Genomic DNA, 12,587 nt, shown 5'->3' with positions numbered 1-12,587 from the left:
AAAAAACAATAGAAGTGTCTATTTGATTGAAATCCTGGAGGAGAGAAGAGAGGGATGAGGTAGGGACAATATTCAGGAGACAGTGGCTTAGATTTTCCCACAACTGATACATTATACCAGTCCAAAGAGTAAAGATGCCCAGCACATTCTGAGCAGAATAGACTAAAAAGAAAAAAATGTATGTAATGATGAAACTGGAAAACAAAGACAAAGGGCAAATATTAAAAGCCCAGAGGATGAGGGGATGGACTATAATCTGGAAGGAACAGCAGAGTGGAAAGCTAGCACTAATCTCTTCAAGTGCTAAAAGAAAAATTGCTAAATTGGGATTTTCAGAACAACTCTCAAGGCAGGGAAAATCAGAAGAATCAGACTTGAAAGAGATCAAAACCTGGAGCAGAAGGATGTAAAACTCACCTCCCCCCAAGTCTACACAATGTTGGAAAGATGGTCTCTGCAATAAATGGTGCTGGGAAAACTGGACAGCTACATGTAAAAAAATGACACTAGATCATTCTTTAACTCCATACACAAAACTATGCTCAAAATGGATTCAAGGCCTAAATGTGAGACTGAACACTATAAAACTCCTGGAGGAAAACATAGGAAAAACACTCTGACATAAAGTGTAGCAACATCTTTTTTGACTCGTCTTCCAGAATAATGGAAATAAAAACAAAAATAAACAAATAGGGTCTACTTAAAAGCTTTTGCACAGCAAAGCAAACAATAAACAAAATGGAAAAACAACCAACAGATTGGGAGAAAGTATTTGCAAATGATGCAACCAATAAGGGATTAGTCTCCAAAATTTGCAAACAGCTCATGACACTTAACAGCCTCAAAAGAAATAACCTACTCAAAAAATGAGAAGAAAACATAAATAGAAGACATTTCTCCAGAGAAGATATACAGATGGACAATAGCACATGAAAAGACATTCAAGATCACTAAGTATTAGAGAAATGCAAATCAAAACTACAATGAGATATCACCTCACACCAGACAGAATGGCTATCATCAAAAAAGCCACAATCAATCAATGCTAGAGAGGGTATGGAGAAAAGGGCACCTCCTACACTGTTGAAAATTGCTAGTTTTCAGTTTAGCAAGTTGCATAGCATGGCCAAAAAAAAAAAAAAAAACCCAAATAAACAACAACATCAAAATCCAGATGCGGAAAAATTCCTATTGAAAGCTAACTGGAAAATAGCAGAAGGACTCCTGTAACAATCAAGGCTGTAAGAAAGATACACACATATTTGGGTAAAACAGGAAGAAAAACATTGGGTCAGGACCTGTGTCCCTTGAAGGGGGCTAAGAGGAGAAAGGGGATTGGACGTGTGGACGCTGCCCCAGCGAGTGAGCAGGTCAAGGCTCAGACTGAGCATCCCTGTCCTGGGGTCCTATGTGGAGAGACAAGCCCCCTTGCCTGGTTGGAGAATCTCTGGCACAGGTAAAAAGGCTGGAGCAGCCCGGACACCACTTAGGAATGCACAGGTGCTGGCTGGCCCCCAGGTAGAATGGGGAGAGGTCTTCCCCGACCACCTTGCTGTGTTCCCCAGCCTGCATGGAGCAAATGTAACAACACTCATATCAGGCAAAATAGACTAAAACAAAATCTATAACAAAAGGCAAAGGCATTATAAGTAAATCAATACAAGAAGAGGATATTACACACATAATACAGGAGCACCTAGCATATAAAGCAAATACGGAGACATAAAGGGAGAAATTAACAATAGTACAGTAATAGTAGTGTATTATTAGTATATTATTATTATAATAATACAATAGTAGTAGCATATTAGTAGTATAGTATTATTATAATAATGCATTAATACCCTCTGACATCAATGAACAGATCGTCCAGATAGAAAATCAGGCAATAGTGGTCTTAAGTGACGCAGTACAGCAGTTGGACTTAATCTATAGGATATTGCATCCAAAATCAGCAGAAACATATTCTTCTCTTTTCTTCCCTAAAATTTTATTTATTTTTGGCTGTGTGAGCTTTCTTTAGTTGTGGTGAGCAGGGGCAACTTTCTAGTTGCAGAATGTAGGCTTCAGTAGTTGCAGCATCCAGGCTCTAGGACAAAGGTTCAATAGTTGCAGTGCGTGGGCTTAAGTTTCACTACAACAAATGAGATCTTCCTAGATTTTGGATTGTACCCATGTTTCCTGCATTGGCAGGCAGATTCCTTATGACTGAGCCTCCAGGCAAGTCCTCAGCATCACTAATTACTGCTGCTACTGCTGCTAAGTTGCTTCAATTGTGTCCGACTCTTTGCAACCCCATAGACGGCAGTCCACCAGGCTCCTCTGTCCCTGGGATTCTCCAGGCAAGAATACTTGGAGTGGGTTGCCATTTCCTTCTCCAATGCACACATACATGCTAAGTCGCTTCAGTCATGTCCAACTCTCTGCAACCCCATGGACAGCAGCCCACCAGGCTCCTTTGTCTAGAGACATGCAAATCAAAACAACAATGCAATATCACCTCACACCTGTTAGTATGGCTGTCATCAAAAAGTCTACAAATAATAAATGTCAGTGAGGATGTGGAGAAAAGGGATCCCTTGTACACTGTTGGTGGAAATATAAATTGGTGCAACCGCCGTGGAAAACAGTAGAGGTTTGTCCACAGAGCTACCATATGATCCAGTATATATATATCTAGAAAAATGAAAACACTAATTTGAAAAGCTGCATCTAACCCAGTGTTTATAGCAGTACTATTTCCAGTATCCAAGACATGGAGGCAAGCTAAGTGCCCATCAACTGAGGAATGGATAAAGAAGGTATGATACAGAGATAGATGGGCTTCCCTGGTGCCTCAGACGGTAAAGAATCTGCCTGCAATGCAGGAGCCCTGGGTTTGATTCCTGGGTTGGAAAGATCCCCTGAAAAAGGGGATCTCTACTCCAGTATTCTTGCCTGGAGAATTCCATGGACAGAGGATCCTGGCAGGCTACAGTCCATGGGGTTGCAAAGAGTTGGACATGACTGAGCAAATAACACTTTGACTTCATATATATAGATATCACAATGGAATATTACTTAGCCATAAAGAGGAATGAAATTCATGTTGCAATTTGCAGCAACACAAATAGACCTAAAGATTATAAAATAAGTTAGACAGAAAAAGACAAATACTGTATGATACCACTTATATATGGACTCTGAAAAATAATACAAATGAGAGTATATTCAAAACAGAAACAGATACATACGTATAGAAAAAACTTGGGGTTACCAAAGGGGAGAGGAAAGGGGGAGGAACAAATTAAGGATCTAGTGGTAAGAGATACAGACAACTAAGTATAAAGTAGAAAGCAACAAGGATATATTGTAAAGCACAGGGGATTATAGCCATGGTCTTGTACTAAAAATGGAGTATACTCTGCAAAAATACTGAATCACTCAACTATACACATGAAAATAATATAATATTGTAAATCAACTATACTTCAGGAAGCAGAAGCAGGGCAAAATAAAGACATTTTCAAGTGTCTTTTCTAAGTTTGCCACCCAGAAGACATTCTCTAAATTAAATTTTAAAGGAAATATATACTTTGGGCAGAAAGTAAGTGACTGCAGATGGGAGATTTTGAGATGCAAAAAGAAATTTAAAAAGACAATGGTAAATAAGTGAGCCAATGTAAATAAACATTAATTGCATAAAGCAGTAACTGTAATTTCTAGTTGGCCTTAAAATATATATGGAATTAAAATATTGAACAAAATAATGTATATGTCAAGAGCAAGTAAAGGAATTTCTTTTTTTTTCCTTTGAGGTTTTATTAAGTTTAGACTGATAAGTATGCATGTTTTAATTTCTAAGGCAAGTTTCTTGAAAGAACAGAAACATACCATATGCCACCCAAACTGGAAGAGAGGACTGTTTAGTGAATCAAAAAGAGAAAAGTAAGGAAAAACATAGAAAACACAATAAACACAGGTAAACATAGAAAACACAGGTAAAACAAACAGAAAACACAATACAAGATAGCAGATTAAACCCCAAATATCACTGCCTGTGCTTTTTAAAATATTTTCATTTGTTTGTTTGACTATGCCAGCTTTTAGTTGTGGCACACAGGATCTTTAGTTGTGGCATGCGAACTCTTAGTTGAGGCACGTGGGATCTGGTTCCACGATCAAACCCGGGTTTGATGGCGAGAAGTCTTAGCCATTAAACCACCAGGGAAATCCCAGTTTTATATTACATATTAATGGGCTAAATTCTCTAAGTATGATACAAAATTGTCAGGTTGAATTAAAAAGTAATCCAGCTATAATGCTGGGTATATAAGATGTATCTAGGAAGATATCATTCTTAAGATTTAAAAATAATTTCAAATGTAAAATAGTCAATGCCAGGCTCTGGCACAGAGGAAGCATGTTCTGAAATGTTTTGGCTACCAGCTAGGCAATGGAAAAGAAGGCCTGCGGAATGGCGTGTGAGAGAACAAGGCGGAAAGAGCAACAGGTGCCTGAGCCCCGGAGGTGAGCTGGTGCACGGTAACTGAGAAATCAAAAGGATTTGTGCACGGATGGAAGGCGGAGCCTGGATGTAAGTAGGAGGCAGATTGTGGACAGCTTTGTGAGCAAGCAATCTGAAGAATTTGGGGCTTGGTCTTAAGACAAAGAGAAGATGACCTGCGTCATCTTTCAGGGTGATGGTTCTGATGACAAGGTCACGGCGAAGAGCATGTCAGGAGGCTGTTGTAATAATTCAGGAGAGGAAGGATGATGCCTTGGGCTAACATTCTGACATTAAGAAACACTTACAGAACAATTATGAAGGGCCAGGCATCACTCACACTTTTAACGCGCTGTCTTTTATTGTGGTTGCTAATTTATTAATGTGGCCGTGCTGGGTCTCGGTTGCAGCACATGGGGTTTTTGTTGTTGTTGTTATTTTATTTATTTAACTTAGGCTGTGTTGGGTCTTCACTGCTGCGAGGGCTTTCTCTAGGTGTGGTGAGCAGGGGCTACTCTCTAGTTGTGGTGCACAGGCTTCTCATTGTGCTGGCTTCCCTAGGTGCAGAGCACAGGCACGGACTCTAGGCGTGTGGGCTCAGTAGTCGCAGCTACCTGGGTCTAGAGCACAGGCTCAGTAGTTGTGGCACATGGGATGAGTTGCTCTGTGGCAAGTGGGACTTTCCTGGATCAGGTATCGAACCTGTGTCTCCTGCATTGGCAGGCAGAGTCTTTACCACTGAGCCACCAGGTAAGCCCAGCACACAGGATCTTAACTGCAGTTTGCAGGATCTAGATCCCTGACTGGGGATTGAACCTGGGCCCCCTGCATCGGAAGCTCAAAGTCTTAGCTACCAGAGCACCAGGGACATCCTGTGTTAAGTCTTTTAACTTTTACAGTTATGTGAACATTCTTCCCCCACATGATGAAGGTATTATTATTATATTATTTTTCTATTATAAAATTGTATTTGTGTATAAGTTTTTATATATGTCTCTACACACACACACACACACACACACACACATGCATATTGTGGCTGCACTGAGTGGCTTGTGGAATCTTAGTTCCCCAACCAGGGATTTTACCCACACCCTCGAAGTAGAAGCACAGAGTCCAAACCCACTGGACCACCAGGGAATTCTGAAGGTATTATTATTACCTACATTTTAATTTAAAGAAACTAAGGCACAGAGAGGTGCAGTGACTAAAAGACATATGTTGGCAAGCAGTAGACCCAGCTAGTCTGGCTTGAGAAGCTCTTAAACCCCAGTGCCCACCTCTACTGTGCGTTATGTGCCATGACAGCCTCCTTCCCTGGCATCTGTGGGATCTGGTGCTTTATTAGACATGGTGAGTGTGGAAGAGCTACAAACAGTGTGACTCCCAGCTTTCTGACTTAACCAATGGATGGGGTATGTGGCGGTGCCGTCAGGTCTTGAGATGGAAAACAGGAGAAATGGTCTGTGGGGAAAGGCGAGGTGTTTAGTATCAGATTATTAAGGTTAAGTGTTAGTTGCTCAGTCGTGTCTGACTCTTTGTGACCCCATGGAGTGTGGCTCACCAGGCTCCTCTGTCCATGGGATTCTCCAGGCAAGAATACTGGAGTGGGTTGCCCTGCCCTCCTCCAGAGATCTTCCTTGCCTAGAGTTCAAACCCAGGTCCTACATTATCATTCCCAAGGTGGACTCCAGTATTCTTGCCTGGGCAGTCCCAGGGCCAGAGGAGCCTGGCAGGCTACAGTCCACGGGGTATCAAAGACTCCGAATGGACTCAACAGCAACATCTGTGAGGCACCCATGGAGGGATTTCTAGAGAGTATTCGACCACAGGGACTTGAATCTCAGGGGTGTGTCTGGGTGTACCTTAAATTCATACTACACTACTAAGTATTTTAAATGACCCAAGTTTGTTCCTTTTTTATGCCTGAGTAATATTCCAATCAGCAGCTTCCTGACAGGCATCACTGAGTACAATTTAATGGCAGAAACCAAACAGGTCTCTGGTTCCCAAGAGAGAAAGTTTGCCCCACAGTGCTCATTCCTACTGGGGATGCTGAGCCACAGCTGCACCGTCTGGCCCTCTTGCAGCTTCAGCCTGAAACTGGCAGCTGTGTGTTAGAACAGCTATTCCCCATGGTCCATCGTGGAACAGGATTGGGCTTCTCTTGGCAGGGAGGCAGTTTCTACCACGGACCAAGGCCTATGAGCTGAGTCCCACTACAGAACAGATACCCTACAATGAGTGATTGCGAACACTGCTCTCTAGTACCGTGGCGGCCAGCTGGCACCAGCACTTATGAAGAGTGGCCAAGAAGGAAGTGGCTTTTGCATTTGTTAAGGAAGATTGGCACCATCTGAGCTTACCATAAAGCTTATGGGGAAAGTGCTGATCATGTGGACTCTGTGAACCAAAATTGCATGTCATAGTCCCAAGGGCCATGATTGTGAAATGAGTCTTGCTGCAGAGGTACTGTGGCAATTACTAATTACTAAGCTAATTACTAAGAGTTAATTACTCTAATTACTAAGAGCATTCCAGACAAAAACTGCTTGAGCAACTTCTTTGAAGTTTTTTTAAAAGTTTGGCCTCACTCCAAACTTTTTGAAGTCATGTGGGATCTTAGTTCTCCAACTAGGGATCAAACCCACGACCTCTGCATTGAAAGGCAGAGCCTTAACCCTTGGACAACCAGGGAAGTCCCCCTGGATTGAACCTTAACCTGAAACAAAATGTCAGAAATGGCACACCATGGATGGTTCAAGACTGTGTTTGTTACTGGCTTTATCTATGCTGTGTCAATGTCTGTTTCCTGAAGCTGCTGTAATAAATCACCATAAACTGGTGTGCAGAACAACATGAGCTTATTCTCTTACCGTACTAGAAACCAGAAGTCTAAAAGGGGTCTTATTTGGCAAAACCAAGTGGTTTGCAGAGCTGTGTTTCTTTTGGAGACTCTAGGAGGGGAGAATCAATTTTTGGCCTTTTCTAGCTTCTAGGGGCTTTATGTGGTTTTGGGGGGGCTTTTGGCTTCTGCCTTACCTCTCTCAGACCTCTGCTTCTTTCATCACATCTCCTCTGACTCTGACTTGTCTGCTGCCCTCTTTAAGGACCTGGGTGATTTCATGGGGTCTGCTGAGGTTTTTCAGGTTAATGTCCATATATCAAGTTCTTTATTTAATCACATCTGCAGTGTTTCTTTAGCCAGGTAAAGTGCCATACCCACAGGTTCCAGGGTTAAGGATGTGGCTGTCTTTGGGGTCAATTATTCTACTGTGGTAAATTTTTTAAAAAGCATGATTGGGTTCAGAAGACCTACTATGCTCAGCACCTACTGGTTTGTCAAATCTGGAAAATGATAGACCAGATTTGTGATCCTGACCAGAGAGGTACAGAAAAAGGACTTGAAACAAGTGGTAAATAAGATGACACCAGGCAGCGTGTGAAAGGCTTACAAGAGGCTTGCTAGTCTATTTATCCTTTCCATCATGTGTCTGTTCTGAAAAGGCACAACTTTGAGGAAAACTAATGGAGCTTCATAAGGACACATAGTTCTGGAAGAGGAGCCCTGGAGTTGAATGAATTGATAAATATGAGCTTGAGAGAGTCAGTTCCTGGGTAGGTTGATAAGAAGTCTGGGGTCCCTGAGGAGCAGATAGGAGTCTGGAGTTCTCAAGGAGGAGAAAAGGACACTTCTTTCTTTCTACATTGCTTTCTCATAGTTAATATAACATTGTATCCTGCTTGAGGACATGTTTCTCCTTCTTGAGAACCTTCTGACTAATCCTGTCATCTTAAAATGTATATTATGGGAGTGGGTCTGTTAAGACCTTTACAGCCTTGAGACATTCTCTTGATTTATTGTTAATAACCAGTTGAAAGGTATATAACTCTGTTGCGAAGACTAGCAAGGGGGGCACTCTCGGTCTCCCTTCTGATGTCTATGTCAGAAGCTTTCTCTGTCCCTCTTTATACTGTAAGAAAACTCTGCTACATATAAGCTCTTGAGTGACCAAGCCTGGTCCCTGGTCCCAAGCTAAATCTTCTTCTTCAGAGAGCCAGCGTATCCAACATCGTTCATCTGTAAGCTATCAAGCTCATGACGTGAAATCTATTCAATGGTCAGAACTTATCATTGGAGACAGATAAAAAGTCTTGTGCATGCATGCATGCTAAGTTGCTTTATTTGTGTCTGACTCTTTCCCAACCCCATGAACTGTAGCCCACCAGGCTCCTCTGTCCAGGGGATCCCAGGCAAGAATACTGGAGTGGATTGCCATGCCCCACTTCAGTGTATCCTCCCGACCCAGGAATTGAACCCAGGTGTCCTGCATTTCAGGTGGATTCTTTACCATCTGAGCCACTAGGGAAGCCCAGTGACAAAAATTTACAATAAAAGGCTATCTTTCATCTATTTAATTTCAAAGTCCTCAGGACTCACTGATCTGGGGGCACTTAAGTCTCCCAGGCTAATAGCCTTCCTTGTACTTGGGCTATTTCTGCAGTGATTAAAGGAAGCACTGGAACATATTTCCTGTGGTAGTGATTCAAGGGCGACCCAGAAGCTGACCCAGGACAAGGTTTCAAGTCCAAGGAAGTGACTCAGAGGGAGAGGACCAGCAGGGCAGTGCGAGAAGGGGTGAGGAAGAGAGATAACCAGTTGCCTATGTCATCCAGTGAGATACTGTGGCACGTGACTAGAGATTAACCTCAGGACATTAACGTTCCTCTAGAGGAAGCAGGTGGCTGACACCTCTCTGCCCCAGGCACCATCATTTCTTGGCAATTCAGTGAAAAGCAAAGGAATCTAGAGGCAAGAGAAAGCTCCCAGGCCACAAAATACAGATCTGGCAGTTCAAAGTGATGGTCTAGTGAAGTGGTAAAGGGTGGGGGGCTGGGGGTGGGCCTAACCTCTACACAGCCACTTGAGTGGTTTCCTGGGGAGGCTTTCTCTTCCCCTGCACAACTGTTAACTTTACCACAGTTAAAACAGGAAGAACCAGACTGAGGCGGGCATCAGCGGCATGCTACTGCAGTTATATTTTAGAACAAAGGGAGATGATTACCAGAGACCAACTTTTGATGTCTCAAAACATTCCATCAGAGTCTGCACTTGGGACTATTTTGTAAAATGACACTTACATGATGTCAAATGAAACAACGGATTTTTAAAAAAGATCATGGCAAGTAATACTGAGAAGAGAGGCTAGTAAGCATAAATTTTCACTTTGTGGACTTCCTTGTCGTCGCACTCCCTCTGTTTGTTGTAGTAATAGAAAGTATTGTCCCTTCTCTGAAGCTTCTTCACATATCCTGTCTCTGGCCAACGATCTACCTGTACATCCAAAACCAAAACACAAATATTGTAATGGTCCTTTTATATAATTGTTCACTATCAAACATTAAAAATTGCAAGTCACATCAAACAACAAGGCACAAAATTAAAAAATACTTGAGCTCTTAGTGATGTCTTCCACTTGTAGACACATAGACACACATACATAAAAAACACACATACAACACACTTGTCTCACATTGTAACCTTATACTGAAGGACTATTAGTTCAATGCTTCTCCCTAGATCCCAATTTCTAGGTTTAAATTTCTACTCTGCAGCCAAGATAAAACTTTCAGAATAATCTAAACTTTATTCTTCTTATATTTACTAACTATTTTATGCATTATTACTTACTAACTTCTGAAAATAATACCTAAGGAGGGAATTAGGGCTAGGCCGAGGCAACAGGAAGAAGCTAGCCTGGATGTCTCTAAAGGTGAATGTGTATCTCATGTCCATATTTCAAGTGCACACCTTGAAACTCAATTTTTCATAGAAATTTGAGGTAATGAACAAAGTCTTCAGCAATCTCTTCTTAGCTTCTCCTCCTTAGTTTTTCTCATTTGCCGTACTGGTTTGCTTACTTGATTGTTTGGCTTGATCCAGTTTGGACCTTTTTTTTTCCCCTTCCTCTGTGAAGTCAATGCATTTCTGCTCTGGTTAGATATGTTGCTTCCGGATGGTGTGACGTCTACTCCATCACTGTCAAAACCCAAGCTGGAGGCTGCTCATCCAAATCCAGTGACGTGACTGGCAGAGGCTGGCACCAGGTTGAAGGTGGTCAGGAAGAGGGAATTCAGTGACCATGGAGCAAATACGGTGATCTACCAGAGCTTTCGCTTCACACAAGCTACAGTTCACGTGCCTCCGAATTCAAACAACAGGGAGGGACATCCCCAGCAGTCCAGTGATTAAGACTTTGTGCTTTCACTGCAAGGGGCAAAGGTTTGATACCTGGCTGGGGAACTAAGATCCCACAAGCTGCATGACCAAAATCCCGCCCCCCCACCCCCGCCAAACTACAGTTAGAAGCTCTGGGCATTAGCTCCTCCTGTCTTCAGAATCTAGAGGGGGAGACCAGAGCCAGATAAGTAGAATCTCATGGGATATAATCCAGAACCAAAATGGGAACAAGTGACAGCGCTGGAGAAGGAGAAAATTAGGAAGGGCCTGCTGAGGTGCCTCTGGAGGCTTCTACTGCCCCAAAGATCAAGTGGAAACTTATTAAGGTGACATACAAGGGTCCCCATCTCCCCATCAGCCTTTATCCTTATGCCCCACCACTGAACCACTTACTATTTACCAAGGCCACCAGTCCAGCCTTCCATGGCCTTATACCCATTCCCTCTGCCTGGAAAATGAGTCCCACCCTCAGCACCCCCACCACCTGTCTTACTTAAACAAGTATTTGTGGGTTATACACACTGCACCAAGACAGAAAGATTATGAATTAAAAACAGCTACTGAACTCACTGGGCCTAATGTCTATGAGATAGACTCATCAGCAAAGCATGTGATGCACTTCAAGGTCAGGGCCCTGAGGCCTGACAAAGTTGAGGGGGTCAGGAAGGGCCTCGAGCAGGTGACAAATTTATTCATTTGGCTGCACTGGGTCTTAGTTGCAGCATATAGGATCTAGTTCTTTGAGCAGGATTCCAACAGGGGTCTCATGCGTTGGGAGAACAGGAGTGTCGGCCACTGAAACACCCTGGAAGTGACCTTTTAACCCACATCTAAAGAATTCCCACCAAAAGGAGTACCTATTCGGGAAGAGCATCCCAGGGAACTGCATTAAAGGAAATAATGTCAGTGTCGCTGGGGCATGGATGTGAGAGTAGAGAAATACTGAGAAAGGGAAGGACCAGATGGTGAAGACGCCTGCAACCCTTACAGTGGGAGCGGCTGTCACGTTCAAAGCAGAGGAACAGCACAGCTACAAAGACGGCATACAAAGACCTTGGTGGACTCGAGCCAGGAGGAATCTTTACCAAGACTGAAAGCAGCAAAGAGGAGTCGGAATAGTCCTGGGAAGACATGACAGTGACCTTCACCAGAGTTGCCGGTGGACGGAAACACATGCTAGTTGAAACAGGAGGTACAATCCGCCCGACTTAGTGATCAACTGGGAGTAAAGCAGGGAGGACTCAGTTTCCGGATCCGGTAATCGATCCCCGAGGTCATCTCTCTCTGGTCTGCCGTCTATCTAGTGCCAACCTACTATTCAGCACACACGACTGGAGTTATTTTCTTGTCGGCCTCCACTTCCAGGCTGCGGAGAACAGAAGGGCCGGGTGGGGCTTTGTCTGATTGCTTCTCGTATCCAAAAGACGCGCAACTCCAAACAGAGCAGAGCCTGAGCCCAGGCCGGGACGCAGGAAAACACGCCGGGACGGGGAAGCCCTAGGGACTGGGGGCCTAGACAACTTTGCGCGCGCCTGGCCGAGTCGCCGGTTCGATCCCAACCAGAGCGACCCCTCCGGATCTCACATCCCAGCGCAGAGCCCTCCACTCACGTCTGCCCCGGCACCGGCTCCACGTGGCCGCGCTGCGCGTGCGTAGAGCTCACTCCTTGCCCGGCCTTTGCCTTCCAATGCGGTGGGGCAGGGGATGGAACCGCTCCGAAAACGCTTTACATTCTTTTGCATCCGACCACTCCCAAACCGGAGAGTCTGTCTGCCCAGGGCGTCGCGACAGTTTCAGGAGTTTAGGAGCTGGGTGGAGGCGCTGGGAAAGGCCCTCCAGCGGCAGTGCGCAGGCGCAAGG

General features: G+C 43.8%; 1 protein-coding gene across 7 annotated transcripts in view; it reads right to left on the bottom strand.

Moving 5' to 3' along the window:
- Nucleotides 1–12,587, bottom strand: part of LOC122681651 (S-acyl fatty acid synthase thioesterase, medium chain-like) — a 39,435-nt gene extending 26,848 nt beyond the window's left edge. For 3 of the 7 annotated variants that reach the window (XM_043883938.1, XM_043883944.1, XM_043883943.1), the window contains exon 1: nucleotides 11,813–12,587. The gene's annotated coding sequence lies outside the window, so the exon portion shown is untranslated. Of the gene's footprint in view, nucleotides 1–10,298; nucleotides 10,755–11,812 lie in introns of all 7 variants that reach the window. The other 4 variants (XM_043883941.1, XM_043883942.1, XM_043883939.1 and 1 more) reach the window with 4 other exon arrangements.

Source organism: Cervus elaphus, chromosome 23, assembly GCF_910594005.1.
Source record: "Cervus elaphus chromosome 23, mCerEla1.1, whole genome shotgun sequence".
NCBI lineage: Eukaryota > Metazoa > Chordata > Mammalia > Artiodactyla > Cervidae > Cervus > Cervus elaphus.
Note: the sequence above shows the minus strand (reverse complement) of the source record. Positions and strands in the feature narration are given on the sequence as shown.